The sequence below is a fragment of the Corvus moneduloides genome, chromosome 2 (assembly GCF_009650955.1).
Source record: "Corvus moneduloides isolate bCorMon1 chromosome 2, bCorMon1.pri, whole genome shotgun sequence".
NCBI lineage: Eukaryota > Metazoa > Chordata > Aves > Passeriformes > Corvidae > Corvus > Corvus moneduloides.
In genome coordinates, this window is record NC_045477.1 from 109,730,554 (window position 1) to 109,748,882 (window position 18,329).

The 18,329-nt window shown below is 39.7% G+C and overlaps 1 protein-coding gene across 38 annotated transcripts in view; it reads right to left on the reverse strand.

Moving 5' to 3' along the window:
- The window catches only part of LOC116440251 (collagen alpha-1(III) chain-like), a 295,630-nt gene that overhangs the window by 167,626 nt on the left and 109,675 nt on the right, over positions 1 to 18,329 (reverse strand). For 27 of the 38 annotated variants that reach the window (XR_004238482.1, XR_004238504.1, XR_004238493.1 and 24 more), the window contains one exon: positions 12,335 to 12,395. The exons of the other annotated variants lie outside the window; for them this stretch is intronic. The gene's annotated coding sequence lies outside the window, so the exon portion shown is untranslated. The remainder of the gene's footprint in view (positions 1 to 12,334; positions 12,396 to 18,329) is intronic. 38 annotated transcript variants of the gene reach the window in all.

The window sequence follows — 18,329 nt, forward strand, 5'->3', positions numbered from 1 at the left end:
GTTCCCACAAGACCTGTTGGGTCAAGTTGTGCAGCTATGGCAGGAAAGATGGGATTAACATAAGTTATGGGAGCTGATTCGTTAGTCCAGTGCAACTGTTCATCATCTGGCTTGGAGAGCAGCACCTGCACTGGGGATGGACAGTTCTACCAGCTCTAGACTCTTGGGAGCATAGCCCAGCCTTGTCACATCACCCTTCCCCCCAACTGCAGTACAGCAGCTCTCCCTCCTGCCTGACCATTAGTCTGTGGCACTGACACCTGGCATTTGGGAAAACAGGCAGGATGGGCCTCATGTAGCTTTAGGACTAAAGATATTCATTTATAGTTAACATCAGTTTTAGAGTAGCATGATTTTAAGTGTATGAACAGTAACTTAAAGGCTGTGACTATCATTGAGCTCTCTATGTCCCAGAGCTCTTTAAAAGAGTTCAGGGACAAGCACACCTTCCCCTGAAACCCATCAGCTTCCCATTCTTCTTAACTCTTTGCTATTACTTTGGGTTGTTTCAGCCCCAGACCGGGCAGGAAGAAGCAGCAGAACCAGATCTGCCCTCCAAAAGGGGTCTGTAGTCTTCCATAGCCCCAAGGAAAGCCTACCATAGAAAACCTCCCTTCAAATCCACCAGCTCTGCTCTGAGTCCTCACTCTGTCTGCCAGGTACTTAGGAAACCTGTAACTAGGAATCACAACTGCTGGAAGCTGCTCCACCCACACCAGGAAGCAAGCACCCCATGAACTTGCACTGCAGCCAGCGTGTAGCTCCCAGGGGGGCTGTGCCTGTGGCCACTGCTACCATTAAACAGAGGCTAAGGGCCCAGCCTTATGCTTGGCACCAGGGACCCACAGCCTTGGCTGTATTCTTGCCCTTCTTTTTCTGCAAAAGACATGTACAGTTTGAGCCTTTTTTTTGTCTCCAAGAATTAATCCTGACATTTAATTCAAGTATAATTTTGTTAGTGATACATACATAAGTCTTTAATTTATTTGTTGTTGAGAAAAGCAACTCTGTATAAATAAAAATAAAAACTATTAAAAAGTTAATAAAAACAGCCTGACTTGCTCTGCAGAATTTGCAATGCTCCAGGATTCAGCAAAAATAGAATGAAGTACTTATATCTTCAGAAAGCATTAAGCCAAGTACTTCATCAAAGGTTAAAGTGCAGAAATATGAAATAACTGAAAACTTGGCTCACTGGACTGCAAGCTGGCCAAGAAGAGGAAGTGAATTTGAAGAGGAAAAGAATTCATAAGAGGTTGTGACAGAGATCAGCAGATCTTCAGCCCCTCAATATTATATTAACAATGGCACCAAAAGTTTCTGCTGTCAGTTCCTGATAGTAAATTCTGGTTAACAATAAGGAAAGAACAATACAATCAGAAACAGGAAAATGTAAAATATTCATGCACTGCAGTACTCATAAATAACAATACATGAGAGAGAGAAACAGTCAAGAAAGGGATCACTTTCTAATGGAAAAATGTTGCAGAATTACAAGGAAAACAATTCTGTTCCAGAAGAAAAAGTCTATACCCAGTTCAACTAAAAGTGCAGTTCCTGTAAACAAGAGAAGCTAAATCACCTTAGAACTAGGCTCAGCTCTCAGGAAAGCTGAGAAAGTCTTAGGTGTATATATAGATATATACATGTGTGTATATGTATACATAATTAGTAAAATATAATCTAGATTAAACTGAAGTCAATACTTTGTGAAGAGTGAAAGCATATGAATAGGCACACATTTATACAGTACAAGTTTTATCTAACCTGCAGTGTCCTATTGGTCAGCCTTGCAGTGTCTGTGATTTGTCTCATACCACATTACCGAGTATTTTCCACTCTTGCCAGTTTTGCAATCATCACAGGTGCTCTGTTTTATGTGTATGAGGTTCACCATGGGTCCGGGATAAACAGACAAGTCATGGGCACCAGCTGTCCTGCATCACTAGAGATGCATCAGCACAGATTGTGCAAGCAGAGAGTGGGACCCACATTCCTAGCTCAAGTTTAAAAACAGGGTGTTTTTTTCCTTCAAGCCCTATAGTTTCCTCATAATCCACAGAGGTGTTAAAGCAGACAAACTCGCACCTTTCTCTAATCAAAGGCTCAGGGCTGGCCTTCCAGTTGTTGCCTCTCTGCCAATGCTCTAGTGAAGTCTAAAATGAAGCATAAGATTTCAAAGAACTTTCTCACCTCTTTAAGAAAGAAAAGGAAAACAGACAAAAGAAACCTTGTAATTTAAGTTTTTACATAGTGTTTGCTTTGCATGCGCCTTTCAAATATTCCCTATGGGACTGTGTCTCTAACTAGACACTCTTTTTGCAATTTTATCATTCAAAATTCCTGAGGAGTAACATTGTAACTGACCATGTAAATGTAATAAATTTCCTTCATCCTTTCACAGGACGCTGGTTCTTTCCTTGTTAGATGCCAATGCTATTTAAAGGAATTTCTACAACTCTTTTGTCATTCTGAGTTCCAAAAATGAGAGAAAAACATGTTAAAAAACAGTCTCTTTCAGGTGTGTAACTTTTCCACACTCTGATCTTGGACAAATTTGGCTACGAATGCAGACAAACACTGAGCCAGGAAGTAGGAACTGAAATGAGATTTTATGCTGACATTGGACAAGTGGACTCAGAGAAATTATGAGTTGCTAAAATTTCAACGTGACCGGTGAGGCCATGACAAAAGGATTTTGAGAACCTCACAGAGAAGAGGTCTGATGATATTAGGCTAAGGATAATATTAAACAGGAGAGAAAATACATACTACTTCTTCAGAAGAAAAAGGCCATCCTCTGCTCCTGAATGGTAAAATATGCAAGTGGCACCACTGAGACAACAAGTGCTGTAGTGGCTAGATCTTTGCACAGAACCGGATGGATTCCTTCACTGCAAAAGGAACCTCAGCACAAAGAAATGAAATTTCTTTCTGGGAATTGGTTTTAATAGTGCAGGTTACAAAGAGGCAGTGCTGTTTTCAAAAGACTGTTCCTCATTTTTCCAATCAGTTCATAGCAATTTTATCCCATAATATATGATTCATGTCAGAACAATTGCAAATTTTTTGAAATCTATGACGCAGCACCTTTATTAAATATTTAGGCATGAAAATAAAAAAGGATGACAGAAATATAAAGACACCAACTGTTTAAGAAATCTACAGTGGAATAATAACCATAAAGAATATCTCCATAATAGATGTTCAAAAATAAAAGCTTTTGATTGCTCTTGCTTCTGAAAATTGTGTTTATCTAGGTAAACATCATTCTCTTTGAAGACCAGACTATCCTTTAACAAGCATTATTTTCCTGTCAGTCAACAATTTCCACAGCCATGCAGTTGCAGTGTGGCCAAAGTTCTCTGGATACTTCATTACCAATGGCTTGCACTCCTCCCAGTGCCACTCTGTTTTTAAAAACCACGCACTCTTGGAATTACTAGTTTTCATAACTGAAATTATTAATGAGAAAAACTTGGAGGGAAAGGAATGTGTCCCTAGATCTCTTCACAAAGGGCAGCATCTCAGGATATAACAAAGAGAGAAAGCAAAAGCTGAAGATGAATATTCTTGTTTCAGTTGACACGTTCATTTTCCCGGCATCAGTCTAAGAACATTCATGCAAAAAGCAGTGGGAAATAGCCTGGAAAAATTAAGCGACCTCATCGTAATAGACGGTGCCTTGTGAGAATGAACTTTAGCAAAATCTTTTCTATGCCTTAGAATCATGGAGTGAGGACTTCCAATTTGCCTATCTATGGAAAGTCCCCACACAACAAACTTCTTGAAAACAAAAGCTATTACATGTCTTCTGGTTCAGAGCTTACCACACAGGACTGTTCTTTCAAGGGCAGTTTTCTTAATCCTTTCTCAAAGGTAGGTTTACATCTTTCCAGTGAAGGGCTTATCATTTTTCCTTTATTAGATTCATGGTCATCTGCATTCATTGCATTGACCGATGTCTGACTTCCTAGTATTACAAGCTTTATTTTGTCCAGAACTAGATTCCTGCTTTCCACTGGAAGTTATGAATCCTTTAGTAAAAGCAAGACTTACATAAAAATAAAGATGTAAATTTCAAGTGGGTATGTAAAACTGAAAGGCAGAAAACTATGAAGACGGACATAAGGCAACACATCACTAGGAACACCAGTTTCTTTTTGATGTGTCATATTATATCCCCTAATGTCATGGCTGAATGACCCCCCCCTGCACTTTGAAAAGTGGTTTCAGTGGGCCAGGCCTTTAATTACTATGAATGGAAGTCACAGTCATCTAACTGCACTAAACGGATCCCCTTTTTATTCCATTTTCAGACCTTCCAAATACTGCAATTTTTAACTGTATCTCCAAAAATCAGTGGTTTTTGTCAAGCTGCACATTATTTCTCTGATTCTCATCACATATCTCCTTCCATCATCAATTTATTTTTCACCAATGAGATCACTAATAATCCAAATGGAAATTTGGTGCAACCACTTATAAACTGCTTTCCATTACAGAAAAATAACAGAAAGTCGAATAAAGTCTTTCATGCATCTATGTAAACTATGAAAATATAAATAAAAGAAGCCAAAGATTGAACATAATAAACAGAAAAAAATCATGAAAGTAACTTCCAATACACTAGAGACACATGATTAACCACAAAGTCAGGAGATACTAACCCAGAAAAGACTTGCAGGAACTCATGCCTTCTGATCAACGAATCAATATGGTTTCACAGAAGAGTCTTATTGTTTAAAATACCCCTGTGTTCACACATCTCACAACTTTGACATAATATCTTACTCATACACTCTGCTTACTTATACATTCTACCCACTTATACATTTCACTTGCTTATCTTATACTACTTATACATATACCTATCACTCTACTTATACATTTTCTTACTTACACTTTTACAACTTCTACATAATACAGTACTTATGCATTTTACCTACTTACACATTTTACCTACTTATACATTCTACCTACTTTTACATACTACTCTACTTATGCATTTTACAACTTTTACATAATATAATACATACACATCTTGCAACTGCTGTGCATGAGATCTCCCATTGCTTGATTGGTTTCTCGATTTTGTCCATGAGCTCCACACACACTTTTCTGAGAATATGATTGGTTTTAATCCAGTGCAGCACAGTCCTTTTTTATCTATTCCTTGCTGTCTTGGTATTTAATTTTTCAGCTTCTTTCCCAATTTAGCCCAGTTTACCTTTCAGTCCTAGATGAATTCCTGAGGGCTCTAACAGGTGGGGCTCCTGATCCAGGCAAGCAGCATAGAGATGATAACGGCAACAAAACCCATCCAGTGATCAGCAGCCAAGTTAGCCCAGGAAATCCAAACAACAAGACAGCAAAGAACATGGAACAAATATAAACCTATCCCACCTCTCCCCTCAAACCTTCAGACTGGAGCTTAAAAACCCTCTTGGGGCTGATGTGCTGCAGCTGAAGGTGGAAAGGCCAGGTGAAGCCAGTGAGGGTAATTCCAGCCTGGTCCCACTCTGAGGGCTCTGGTAAAAATAACTAAAAATGGTTTGGCTGGGGCACGCTATCAAGGTTTAAATACTTTACAACAAAGACTACAGCTTTGGGCAGAATTTCTCCTTCTTTCCAAATGCTGATGTATGTATCAAAGAACAGTGACCATTTTTATGTTGAACCTACTTGACATAGCATGACAGATAAAATCAACCTACAATGCTAAGCAAATAAATTCAGAGCATGCTGATCTGAACACAGACTTTCTGTTCTACTGGAAAACACCAGATTTGTTTTCACTATGATAGGAACAAAAGGAAAAGCTGAATTTTATTTGTAAGGAAAATAATTGGATAAACTAATACGTTCCACTTCAAAAATTAGTATTTTTGTTCTGATTTTGATTTAATATTATATTCTAACTATAGGTTGTAAAAATAAGAAGTATTTTGAAATGAGAAACAACAGTATTTCATTATGGATAAGACTGAAAATGACATTTTTATCATTTCTCCTTAATTAGATTTTATTGAAAGTGAAGTTTCACACAAAATTTTGTTATTTATAAATAAAAATGCTTTTTCCAATGAGAAACTTTTATTTTGGAAGCCTCTCAGTTTTTACTTCTACAACTGAGAAAATAATGTGCCCATGTTATCAGTCCATAGTACAACTTTTAAATGGTCGAGAATTTCACCAGAGCCAAATCAAACCAAAATCCACTTAGGTGAAAACCAACTTGTTGGAGCTGACAGACTGTTAAAAGTGTAGATACTAGAGACAAGCCAGAAATTCCGTGCAAATTGTGTGTCCTGTACACTGTATACACTGGACACCAGTAAGCAGATAACATTAGAGAATGAAGAGCATTAAATGTCAAGGGCAGCAGACACAGAAAGAGGAAGGCAACGAATGCACTTAAGAAGTCATCAAGAAGTGGAAGCAATGAAGAAACACTCACACAAATACACTACAATGTGAACAAAAATGATGCTCTTAGAGGCTACTGCAGCAATACATTATGGGAAGGAAAAAGTCAGAGTATGCACCAAGACTTTAAGTGTAATCACTACAAACCAGGCAAAATAGGAAAAAAACAGTCAAGGTATTTTATATCTTGCATAAAAATCTTTATTCAGAAATCAATCTGGGGAACTAAAATTCTGCAGAGTCCCTAATTATGCTCAGTTCTGTATCAACCAGCAAAAAAATGGGGAAAAAATCACTTCCAGCAAGAGATTAAAACAAGCAATGGCTCAAAACATTAAAACCATGCACTTAGCCTTTATTCATACATGCAAAATTAGTCTAAACACTACGAAGAAGTCCAAAAAAGATGAGCCATGAAGCTCATTAATCTCAAAATCAGATTATGTGCTGAATTATGTGCACTTAGCCACCCAATATTAAAAATTACAATCCAGTAAAATGAAGGAAATGGTTGTACTTCAGACTGTCATAAAACACTGCTTGGAGAAGTCAGAGCTGAAAAACAGTATGTTGCCTAGTATCCTGATAAAGGAGATCACAGGTGAGGAAGCCAAAGAGAATGGACTGGGGGTTCTGCAGGAGCAGAGGTGGCAAAGGGGGTCACTCCAAAGGATTTGCTACAAGCAAATTTTCTTTAGCAGCTGTGGGACAAATCCTGACAACCACACTGCCTTAGAGGATCAACAGAAAACATGCTTCATGCCTACTGGGTAGTAGAATGCCTCCTTTCCTTTAGGAGGCAAAAAATGCTAAGGTGAAAGACAAGTTTTCCCAAGCCAAGTTCCAGCACAAGAAAATACAACTGAAGGCACTCAGCCCCAGAGACCTGGGGTGCTCAGGCAAAGAAACACTCTTACCTCAGGTTTTAATTTTTATTTGATTTATATCAGAAAGAATATTTAATAGCTCCCCTACTCACCTATGTGCTCTGTAATGCTCACACATACAGAGTATGAAGATGAGACAGACTAATGCCTCTCTCCACTGAAATTACTGTAATAGCAAAGCCATTTTGCAAATGACAGTGTAAGTATCAGCTCAGATAATTCTGGAAAATTATTGCCTCAAATGAAATGCTGCCTCAGAGCTGAGGGTATACATTTTATTCTTTGGTCTTTTTACTCTTACTTTATATATATTGTTTACTACTCTGGAGTAGAATTTCTTTTTTTTTTCACCCCCACCCTTCAGCATGAGGCCAGTGCAGTCATTTAGCAGGCTTTAAAGCCAAAAAGGATCTCAGAATCAGCTGACATGGATGCTGAGTGCTACTAAACAGAGAAAGGTGAACAGCTTGTAGGATGAGGTGGAGATCAGAGGCATGCACTCAGTCTCCCTTAACCTGGAAAATGAGATGGGAAAGCCACACACAACTCCAGGCAGCAATTCATTCATCTTAAGTGCCCTAAAATTGCTCTGCAGAGGTGCCACTCTCTCTCCACACTAATAGATGGAAGCCAAATCATTAGCATGCACTAAAGCAGCTGATTTTTGAAGCCTTAGAATACATTAAAGAGATCCTACGCTAAAGACTATTTGACCCTGCAGGACAATGACAAGGAAGAAAAACTTCACAGGACATCACCAGAAGAACAGTAAGGGTGGAGTAACAAGGTGACTGAAACAGTATACAGGTTTGCTGGTTGTTTGCTTTTCGATTTGTTGATATATTTATATTTCTGAGAGGTAGAGTACTGCCTCATTCTATTTATGCTACTAGTAACTTGGTATTTATTACTAATAATAAACATTTTTCTTAAAGTGAGTTTGTGTATTCCTCTCATTGTATCAGATTGTACAATTATCAAACAGGAAGGGCAAATCCTTTCCTTGGCCAGATCCTTGGAGGTTCTTAGTCCACAGGACACTAAACACAGGCTTTATTCATTATGTGGAAAACATCCATAATACATTAAGCACACTCCAAGAATCCTCTAAGAGGGTTGAATATAAAACAAAATCAAGTAGGGGAAGAATATGGAGCCTATATACCTCAAAGATGCTCTGAACTGCAGCACATTATGATCTGTGTCATACAGTGCAAATAGAGAAAATTCGTTCTTTCTCAAGATACTATTTACTATACCCAGTTCTTCAATGACATTTAATTTATTATCTGTTTTCTGAGCCACTTGATATTTTCTGCGCTTCAAGGCTATGGTATCTGCTTTTGATACTTTATGTGTGAGTTATCATAGAGTTTTAATTGTTATACTAATTGTAGTAATTCATTTCTCGTGTTGTCTTTCTACTGAATTCAGACTCCACATCAATCTCATAAATGGATAAAATGAACTCTGTTACTGAATTTACCTGGTTGCAGGACACCAAAGAATCCTTTCCAGAAACTCAAGTTCCCAATCTACAAAAACTCTCATAATAATGGACCATTCGGTGGACAAGAAATTTGCTGAATGATAACTCTCAAAGAGTTGTGTCAATGGCTTGATGTCCAAGTGGAGACCAGTGACAAGTGGTGTTCTTCAGGGGACAGCACTGGGATCAGCACTAACATCTTTGTCAGTAACATGGACAGCGGGGTTGAATGTGACCTCATCAAGTCTGCCAACAATCCTAAGCTGTGTGGTGTGATTAAGATGCTGCAGGGAAAAGATGCCATCCAGAGGGACCTTGACAGGCTTTAAAGATGGGCCCATGTGAACCTCACAAAGCTCAGCAAGGCCAAGTGCAAGAGCCTGCACCTGGGTCAGGACAGCCTCAAGCACAAACACAGGCTGGGCAGAGAACAGAGTGAGAACAGACCTGGGGAGAAGGACTTGAGGGTGTCAGTGGGTGAGAAGCTGGATGTGAGCTGGCCATGGGCAGTTGCAGCCCAGAAGGCCAACAGTGTCCTGGGATACATCCAAAGCACCACGGGCAGCAGGGCCAGGGAGGGGACTCTGCCCCTCTGCTCCACTCTGGTGAGACCCACCCAGAGTGCTGCATCCGGCCCTGGGGTCCCCAACATCTGAAGGACATGGACCTGCTGGAGTGAGTCCAGAGGAGGGCCAAGAAGAAGATCAGAAGACAGGCTGAGGGAGCTGGGGTTGTTCAGCCTAGAGGAGAGAAGGCTTCAGTGAGACCTTCCAGCAGCCTCACAGTACCTAAAGGGGCTACGAGAGAGCCAGAGAGGGACTTTTCACAGGAACAGGTAGGGATAGGACAAGGGGCAATGGTTTCAAACTGAAAGAGAGCAGGTCAAAATTAGACATCAGGAAAAAATTCTTCACTGTCAGGGTGCTGAGACACTGGCACAAGTTGCCCAGAGAAGCTGTGGATGCCCCATCCCTGGAAGTGTTCAAGACCAGGTTGGATGGAGCTCTGAGAAACCTGGTCTAGTGGAAGGTGCCCATAGCATGGGGTTGGAACAAATCTATGATTCTACGATTTGAAGACTTGAGGATTCCGTTCAGGGCTTGTCAATTATTAGTTCAAAGTTGGAGCTAGGAAAGAAATTTTGCTGGTTTTGGAATCCGTAAATCTGTTGGTTATTTCTGACTGAACTGTTTGATAGGAAACATACAACATTATAGTCAAAAAGAATTATAAGGACAAAATTAAAAGCAAATGAAGAAAAGACAGAAGATAGTCACAAGCTATTTTGGTGCCAAAACTGGAAAGCAGGTATTACTGCATCTTACCATTTAGACAATAATTTTCTTTTTTTTCTTATCTCCTTCCCTTTATTACAGTTTTCCTTACATGCAATTACACTATTGCTTTAGTTAGGATGAAAAGTAAATCTTCTCTCTCCGCTTGGGTTCAGAGAGGTCTCAGAGCAAGTGAATTAGTTTCCTAGTAGGGTTACTCAGTGGTCAGTAATAATAGGGCCTTGTACATTTAATACTTTCTTGATAACCTAAGCATAACAGAGGTCATGCTTTGCTAGATAAGGGGATGTGTGGGACTGAAAACACTGGGAGACATTAAATGCAAGATGTTCTTGACAAACTGGAGAAATGGTCTGGAAAAATGTAATTCACTAAGTGTAAATTCTAGCTCTAGATTAGTGTACACAAATACAACATGAGAATCAGCTAACTACAGCAGCAGCCATGCTGGAAAAGATCCGGAGGAGGCAAACAGAAAATGACTCAGCACTGATCTACTGCTGTGGAAATTAATGCCCCTTATGCTAGGAGCTTATACTCCTTATACAAACAGGAGTTTAATCTCTAAGTGGTACAAAATAATCCTCTTTCCTACTTTCATCACCAGCCCTGGAGTCTCAGCAGATCTGATGTGTCAGGTGTTGAGTATCCTTTCAAGAAGAATGTAGACAATCAAAAGAGAACACAAAGGAGAATGCTGAATAAGGTGAAAGAGATTTGATCTCTGAAAAAAAAAATTGAAATTTGGAATTGTTTTATCTTGGAAAGAATGCTTGCAAGGCACAAAAGAAAGTATGTTCTTTGTGAATCAGAAGAAATATGAAAAATTTAGATTGTAGCGAAGGGCTTTGAGAAGTTTTTTATATTGGTTAAACCAGTAGAATAAATTTTTCTGGAAGTTGTGAACACTTGATCGGCATGGTCTTAAGCACTGTTTGATTGAAACCATCAGAAATGTCACAGGTAAAGGGATCTTGGCTGGAAGCAAGACTCCCCCATCCAGATGGCAGACATGGTTCAACTGAATAGCCTGCAGTCTGCCTGTTGCACTTCGTATTTTTGCTTTGCAGATGACAAAAAGACATACTAGGATTTAATACTTTGCAAATTCTACAAGAAGATAAACATAGGCTTGGCTGGTCCAAAACTTCCACAAGGCATTGCACCTACTGTGTATGCACAGGCAATGTTAGACGGGAGAGAGACTTCCTATACAGGATGCGTGATCATCAGACAGCCCTGGCAGCACTACTGCTCACACACATCACCGCATTAACACACTGCACATGGTGGTGCTGAGGAGGGGGAGCAATGTCCTGCTGACCTCTGCTCTTCATTCAATGACCCCCCAGTGTCTCCCCATCTGACTTTCATGTTGCTTTTGAGGGATGGTCAATTAGATCACTGCTCCTTTCCTCCTTCTCATTGTTTCACCTGAACCCCCTCTTTACTTCATTTTTCTTTTATTTTTCTATCCCTTGCATCTCCTCAATTTCTTCTACTTGTAGCAATTTTTCAGAGCCATGTCTCCTTTTTCTTCAACATGGTTTGCATCCATCTAGAATGTGAAAATGTACTATTAGCTTCTCTTCAGCTCTTGCAGCTGGGGCTTCTTTAAGGCCTTGTCAGAGATCATACCTTTAAGTGTCAAACATGGAAGGGGTTCACAATCGACATGGAAATGCCAACAACTCAGAGTATCTCACTTACCAAAACAATCCTGCACCACGTCAGCCAGCCTGCTTAGTTTTCTGTTGTCAGATTGTTGTAGGTTATGAGCAACCATCTCCAACAGAAGTGATGGGGATAACCCAAAAGCATATCAAACCTGTTATAACTAAATACTGTTGGAAGAGGTGAGACTGGGTTCTTTGACTCCTAGTGGCTTATGAAAAAGCAATCCTTAAATATTATTGTATTTGAAAGACACCAGTTAATTCTGTATAATGTACACTATCAGCAATTGATACACTTGCTTTGTTTAGGGAAATTTGAAGAATAAAACAGATTGTTGTTTCCATCAAAACACTTCAAGCTGGATTTAATAGTGCTGAAATGCTAATTGTGAATTGTATTTCACATCATACACTGCAGACTAATTTAAAAAGAGGAAGACATATTATGGCAAATACCACAATGCATTCACTATGAGTCATCTAAGCATATGATGAACTGGAACAATACCAGCAGCACAACATAAAGCAGCTGAATTTAAGCTAGAGGGAGTACAATACCTTTTGATCAGGCCTAGTATATGCTGAGAATATATACAGCTGCACATACACCATTAGGTTTCTGGCAAAGAAAACAATGTGAACATTTTTTGTCTCTCCCTCTTCTTTCCCCAGTGCAACCCTTCCAAATATATTTGCATTAAGTCACTAAGAAGCAAAATAAGTAGTCTTGCTTGTATGAAGAACAGGCAGCTTCAGCATCAGTTCCCCATGTTCCACTGTGATGCTGACCATGCTCATATTACACAGATGCTTGCTTTTAGCATCCTAATGAGAACTTTCAAGAATTCAATTACTATTAAATTAGCTTTACTGAATGTTATCAGAATGCTTCTGAGGGTTTTTTATTATCCTATCAGCACAGGAAGGAAGGAATAGCACACTGTCAATCCAATTTTTTTTTTTTGGTGTACTTTTTACAAGGAGGGGAAGGGTCAAGCATATGATTTGCCTTTCTCAGGGGAAAAATATGAGGGGACCTGACATCTTTGGGAATTCAGTACTAGTTCCTTGGAACTTGAAGAAAGCCATTTTTGTCAAAGCCTCTCAGTCACCACCACCTTTTAGTAGTCACTGTAGCATTTCCAGAGACACAGGCTCTCTGAAACAAGTAGTCAGGATCCTCATTATCCCAATACAGTGCTGGAATTCAAAAGACATTAGTTTATTCTTTGCCTCACATAACTGCAGGTCTTCTCTGAGGTGAAAGAAGCTCTGAAAAAGCCCAGATGGCTTCCTCCAGCTGGGTTCTGAAGCCCTCTCAAAAGCCCTATGACTATATGATTCTGAGATACCTGGGTGTGGAGTGGTGGTTGCTCCCAGGGATACCTCTGCTTTCAGAAGAAAGGTCAGAACACTGGTCCCTAGCCTTTCCATCCAATAATAATTTATGTTTTCCCCAGTACCTTAAAGCATTGTCCAAAGCAATATTACAAAGGGTAGTGTTCTTCAGTTATAGTTCCATGGTAACATTGTGTGAACATTAGATATTTGTAAATAGGCATTACATGAACACATTACATTTCTCTCAGCTTTCCTCCTTCACTTCCCTGGATACTCGTATTTTTCTCTAAAATATGCACTAGAAAGCTCTTTGGTACTTTACTCCTTTGATTTCCATTCTGGTAGTTGTGTTTCCACAACTTTTTTTCTGAGGATCAAGCATTAACAGGCCTCCATTGGTTCAAAATTGTATTCTGTTTCTGAGATGTGTAACAACCCCGTTAAGAACTGAGCCAGAAACTAGAGTAGGGATTTGATATATAAATCCTCAGACATTCCACTGTGCCCATCATTCATCAATAGCTCAGTCAACTGCCCTACTATTAGAAACAGAGGATGCCAGCAGGGATCAAAGCACAAGGGACTCTGAGTGCATATTAACTGAATTAAATTGCCAATGTATTAAACCTCCATGAATTCACAGGTTAATTTTAGCTTGTTTAGAAACTAAACTTCTACCGGGTGATATAAAAATACCCACATACAAATACATACCTACAAAAAGTGGGAATCAATACTCTCAATACATTGCAAATTTAAAAGAATCAAACACAATTAAAACCTGCTTAGCTTAGCAGTAATGCAGAAGAATATAATTATTTCTCTCAGTGCTTAGATTACCTTCTCTGTTAAAACCTTTTCTTCTGGAAAACTTTAGCTGTTCAGAGAGCATAAAGAACAGTAAATAAATATGTGGCAATAGTAATTTAGTTATTCATAGTACTGGAAAAATGGTTGTACTTATTGCTTCAGCATATACAGTGCCATAAGATTGCCTTTTCTAATTTATTGAACTAAGCCAGGAAACAATTACCACCCAAAAATGCCAAATCCCCAGGTACACATACACCCAGCTAACTCATGTTGTGACTGCAATCTGGAACATCCCTGGGCCATGCAGCCACAGGGGACCTCAGTGACACTGTAAGGTGGCAAAACATAGCACTGTGCTCGTGAATCAGCAGCATGGCATGTTCCATGCAGGAGGCAGCATCCAGAGGGTGCAACATTCTTCCAGCATCAGCCACTTTTGAGCCAGGCAGGCACCATCCCTGGGGAGAGCCGATGTGCTCCCATCTCCCATCCTTCAGAGCCAAGGCAGGATGTATCCTGATCACTTGCACTCCAGGGCAGATATTTCCATGAGCCACCAGCTGTCACAGCACCAGGAGCTTCTGCCAATGAAGGGCAACACACAGCAAAGGGATGTTAGGCCCAGGCAGCTCCCAGAGGAGGGCAGGGTTTCCATTCAGTGCTGTACAGACATGAGGAGGCACCATACAGGTAGGAGGGAGTGAACAGGCATCCAGTCTGGCTGGCCTTGTCCTTACACCTCCCTGAGAGGAGAGCATCTCCTTCTGCTGCACCCACGGCCTCGCTGCCCACCTGCCTCCTCAACATTCACAGAGCTTCAAGAGCCAAGTGATTCAGATTGTATTTTTTTATTTCAAATGAACCAAGGGGCGTTGTCTAGCATGGAGCATACAAGCCATGCATCAGCAGCCTTTGTAATGCCAGAAGAGTAAGCACTGCAGAGAAGTCTCCCCACTGCCAGTATATTGGAGAATTAGATAACACACCATGTTTTTAAAGCTGTGCAAAACCAGGAGAGTTTCCCAGCTACTTTCCTTCATACTTCTTGTACATTCATTTTTATATGAGATTTTAGACTAAACTTTGAAGGCTTTTTCAAAGTCAGACCTATGGCTTTTCCCTGTGTTTATTTTTACCCAGCTGAGCTTCCACTTAATTGATCAAGAAGAGCTTTGGGGAGACCTTGGTATGCCTGAGAACAGGGACTTCCAGCATTCCCTCCTCTTCTGCTACTCCAGGATAACTGGCAGCAGCACCACAAGCTACTTTACCTCGTCACCTCACAGCAATAATCAATATAAACTAAAAAAGGCAAACAGTGCAGCTATTATTTGAGAAAGAAACTGCAAAGACACCCATGGTCTATGGTCTGTGGAGATGACTCATTCCACAGCACAATCTAATTCCAAAACAATTACAGCAAAATCAAAATCCTCACACAAAGGAGAGACAAAACACAAAGTCTGGACCTCTGCTGAGCACATGACTCTATAAAGCTGACATGACTGCAGAGATTGCACTGCCTTTTAACCATAAAACATAATTGTCCATTTTCTTTAAACTCTTCCATGGAGAATTAAATGGTAAAGAAAACAGAATTTTCTGTTACAGAGAACCATACAAACGATACAGGGCAGTATGGTTCAAATGTGAGTGCTTGCACACCAAATTTACTACTGCAGTTTAATTCAAAAAGAGAATTAGCATTCTTTTCCTCCACTGTATCTAAAATAAGTTACCCGCTGACCAAAACCAATAGATTATCATATTAATTGGTAACTTCTATGTTCATCATATTGTAAGAGAAAACCACAATTTCTCTAAATACGTTCATTACTCAGATAATTATCCAAAACAATTATGCAATACAATTACCCAAACAATTACTTAGGAGGGAAATTATCTCCAGATGCATCACAAGCTATTCTATGAAGTGCTCACTATTTATCATTTTAGTTGTATTGGCTATGATTGATCAAATGAGTCATACATTGTTCTGTCAATTCTCCATTGGGAGCAAATACTTCTAGAGCAAATATCCACTAATTCTAACTTCAGGTGGTTTAACTATCACACATGTGAGCTCACACTTCACATTCATACTCTGTGGCAGAGAAAGTCTTAACTAACCAAAATCTAATCCTGATAAAATGCCACTTGACTATGTATTGCATTGTCTGTACTTGCCCTTTTCTACCTGTGAAAAGCAAACTAGGCCAATTTCTGTGAAACAACCAGACAGATTCCTTCTCTTGATCTGAAACTAGTCACTAATTTGGTAGCAAGACTATTTTAAAAAAAGTTTTCCATGTCAATGCAGAAAGTTAAGTGGTAACTATTGTGATCTCATACAGTATTGCAAATTCTCAATCGTGCAAAAAAACCCTTCAGCTTTTATTTTAGATCTGACTTTACGAGCATCTTGTTTTGAACTTAATATAGATTATTTTTTAATTATTACCTTTTCTTGAGGTTTGGAATGAACATAGGAATTCAAAGCACAACCACAACCAAAGCAGGCAAACTTCACCTGTGTTTGTGGGCAATAAGAATGGAAATGACAAACCAGACTTCAGCATCCATTAACTCTGAGTAAAAAATTTAACAGACTAGCTGCTTTATAATTAAAGTTTTAGGACACACTATGAAAACCCTAAGAAAGCATAGGGCTGAATCAACAAAGTCTTGAGCAAGTTCACCACCAACTTATTAGTAATTCTGCATCATTGCATTTCTAACATTTTTTTTGAAGTTTCAAGGGTCATAATGCCAAGGCTCACTGAGGTCCAGTATGGTCTTTGAAACACCTTAAGCAGCAAGGTTTAAAAAGCCCACAAAGTACACCTCATTTTACTGTTTTAAAACATAGCATATTAAGATGTTCCAGTTTGATCATTACAAAGACTTGCCACAGCTTACCCTGACAGCACATTCTTCCAAATATTCTTAGGCCTTATTTTCAGATGTTTTTCTCCTAGTTGGACAGATTTGACAGTACAGATAGGCAACTAAGCCCTAGGGCTAGGCATGAGTTTCACTTCTTAACAATATTTTATCTACAAAGAGCAGCATACGAAAAGACAAGTTGCTCTGTGCTCTGCAGCTTCTATTGACTTTAAAACGCAAACTCATACTTCCTCCTCTGCTCTCATAGAAGAATTTAATTGGTGCCAAAGTGAAAGATCCCAGCATGACCTGTCTCCACTCTAAGCCACTCCAGCTGTGATTGTGAGCAAATTTGTACATTCAGACACTGCTGCATGAGAGACCTTCCTAATAAGCTGAGATTCTGCACTGATGGAGGAAAAAAAGAAGTGCTTGGTTGGAAACAGGGAGAGCTGAGACTTGGCTTACCCCACCCTTAGAATTAAACAAGCTTTAAAGGCCTCAATAAGGACCAAACGAAAATAGAATAAGGACCTGACTATTTACTCCACACAGAAGAGTTAGTACAGGTAATAGTGCTAACAACTTGTGTAGGTAAGTGTTAACCTATAGTTTATTAATCTATATTGTATAGGCATTAGGATTGCAGTTTCTCACACATTTTTTCCACTTTTCTGACCAGAATCTCACTAGGGATGAGCCTCCTTTGCACTCACTAGGTTTTTGACTGCACTATGAGAAAGTCTGAGTTAGCTTTAAACTACCTGCTGCTGCTTATAATGAAAAGTGAGCCAGTCAGCCTCAGCATAACATGTTCACTACCTACCAGTGCAAGGTGGGCATGCTTTATCACAGAATCATAGAAGGGTTTGGGTTGAAAGGCACATTAAACATCACCTAGTTCCAATCTCCCTGCCATGGACAGGGACACCTTCCACTAGACCAGGTTTCTCAGGATCCCATCCAACCTGGCCTTGAACACTGCCAGGGATGGGGCACTTCTATGGGCAACTCATTCCTGTGCCTCAGCACAGTCACAGTAAAGAATTTGTTCCTAATAGCTAATCTAAATCCTTTTTCAGTTTAAAACCACTGCTCCTTGTCCCTGGAGCCTTCTGTTCTCTAGACTGATCAACCCCAACCCTCTCAGTCATTATTAACTACAGTGCTGCTGGATGGGCATCCTTTGCTTACACACACTGGCCTCTTTGCTCGGAGTGTTGTGAAGGGGATGGTCTGATGCAAATATACCACACACACCCATCACTCATATGGCAATATCCTCAGCCAACACATGTGTGGCAACCTGTTCCTCTTTATGATTTTGACTTCATAAAGCTTAACCCTTGCACATTAAAAGAAGAATTTAACCACAAAAAAATTTAAGCAGTAGTTTGTCTGAGTGTGTTGAACTAGGTATTAGGAAAAGAGGTTGACTATTTCTCAGTACTGTCAGTGGAGAACCACAGCATGCAGGTAAAGAGCAACAGAGTGAAGAAATTATTGGAAAGAT